Genomic DNA, 2,257 nt, shown 5'->3' with positions numbered 1-2,257 from the left:
AAGCTCATTCGGGCCGCCTGTATCCGGGGTATTGCCCTTTCGTCCATGACCCAAAGCTCATGACCATAGGTGAGAGTCGGAATGTAGATTCACTAGTAAATCCAGAGCTTCGCCTTACAGCTCACCTCTTTCTTCACCACGACAGACCGGTACATCGACCGCATTACTGCAGAAGCTGCACCGATCCGCCTGTCAATCTCCCGTTCCATCCTTCCCTCACTTGTGAACAAGACCCCAAGATACTTAAACTCCTCCACTTGAGGCAGGAACTCTCCACCAACCTGAAGGGAACAAGCCACCCTTTTCCGACTGAGAACCATGGCCTCGGACTTGGAGGTGCTAATTCTCATCCCAGCCGCTTCATACTCAGCTGCAAACCGCCCCAGTGCATGCTGGAGGTCCTGGTTTGATGGAGCCAACAGGACAACGTCATCTGCAAAAAGCAGAGACGAGATCCTTTGGTCCCCAAACCGGACTCCCTCCGGTCCCTGGCTGCACCTAGAAATTCTGTCCATAAAAATAATGTACAGAATCGGTGACAAAGGACAGCCCTGCCGGAGTCCAACATAAACCGGAAACAAGTCTGACTTACTGCCGGCAATGCAAACCAAGCTCCTACTCTGGTGGTACAGGGACTGGAAAGCCCTTAACCGAGGGCCCCAAACCCCATACTCCCGAAGCAACCCCCACAGGGTGCAGCGAGGGACATGGTCAAATGCCTTCTCCACATCCATAAAACACATGTGGACTGGTTGGGCAAACTCCCATGAACCCTCCACCACCCTGAAGAGGATTTTAGAGCTGGTCCAATGTTCCATGACCAGGACAAAAACCACATTGTTCCTCCTGAATCTGAGGTTCAACTATTAGTCAAATTCTACTCTTGAGTACCCCGGCATAGACTTTCCCGGGGAGGCTGAGGACTGTGATCCCTCTGTAGTTGGAACACACCCTCCGGTCCCCCTTCTTGAAAAGAGGGGACGCCACCCCAGTCTGCCAGTCCAGAGGCACCGTCCCCCCAACCGCCATGCGATGTTGCAGAGGCGTGTCAGCCAAGACAGCTCCACAACATCCAGAGACCTAAGGTACTCAGGGCGGATTTCATCCACCCCCAGTGCCTTGCACAGAGAAGCCTCTCAACTACCTCAATGACTTCAGATTGGGCGATGGACGAGTCCAACTCTGAGCCCCTGGCCTCTGCTTCCTCATCGGAAGGCATGACGCTGGGGTCGAGTCAAGGTCAACAACTGCCCAACTCCACTGTAAACAATTTTGGCAGGGCACTGCTTCCCCCTCCTGAGGCGCCGGACGGTTTGCCAGAATTTCTTCGAGGCCGACCGATAGTCCCTCTCCATGGCCTCACCGAACTCCTCCCAGACCCGAGTTTTTGCCTCCACAACCACCCGGGCTGCAGTCCGCTTGGCCTGCCGATACCCGTAAGCTGCCTCAGGAGTCCGACGAGCCAACCAAGCTCAAAAGGACTCCATCTTCAGCTTGATGGCATCCCTTACTTCCGGTGTCTACCACCGGGTTCGGGGATTGCCACCACGACAGGCACCAGAGACCTTACGGCCACAGCTCTGAGAGGCCGCATCGGCAATGAAGGTGGAGAACATGGTCCATTCGGACTCAATGTCTCCAGTCTCCCTCGGGATCTGGTCGAAGCTCTGCCGGAGGTGGGAGTTAAAGATCTCCCAGACAAGGGGTTCTGCGTTCCCAACAGAGCTTCACAATATGTTTGGGTCTGCCGAGTCTGTCCAGCTTCCTCCCCCACCATCAGATCCAACTCACCACCAGGTGGTGATCAGTTGACAGCTCCGCCCCTCTCTTCACCCGAGTGTCCAAGACATACGGGCGGAGGTCAGATGAAACAACCACAAGGTTGATCATCGACCTCCGGCCTAGGGTGTCCTGTTGCCACATGCACTGGTGGACACCCTTATTAGAACATGGTGTTCATTATGTGACTAGCACAGAAGTCCAGTAACAGAATAAAGGCTCTATTCTATTATAAAGCCACGTCCGGTTCTTTCAAACCAGGAACTCAATGAGACGAGGCGGACCACTTGAGTATATAAAAAATATAACCGTGCTGGTTTATTCAAAGGGTCACAGGCAAGAATTAACATTACACGCCCAGGCATCTTCCACCCCCAAAGCTGTTCGCAGACAACCCGGAAGAAGAAAAGACCCCGAACCCAAGATCTCTATACAATTTAATCACTTCGTTGGGCTAGCCCCATCCTACACAGGCCAC

General features: G+C 53.7%; 1 protein-coding gene across 4 annotated transcripts in view; it reads right to left on the bottom strand.

Annotated features, from left to right (window-relative positions):
• csmd2 (CUB and Sushi multiple domains 2) overlaps positions 1-2,257 on the bottom strand; it is a 366,263-nt gene that overhangs the window by 63,714 nt on the left and 300,292 nt on the right. The window lies entirely within an intron of this gene.

Source organism: Monopterus albus, unplaced genomic scaffold (genome assembly GCF_001952655.1).
Source record: "Monopterus albus unplaced genomic scaffold, M_albus_1.0 scaffold329.1, whole genome shotgun sequence".
Classification (NCBI taxonomy): Eukaryota; Metazoa; Chordata; class Actinopteri; order Synbranchiformes; family Synbranchidae; genus Monopterus; species Monopterus albus.
This window is presented reverse-complemented; position numbering and strand designations above follow the sequence as displayed.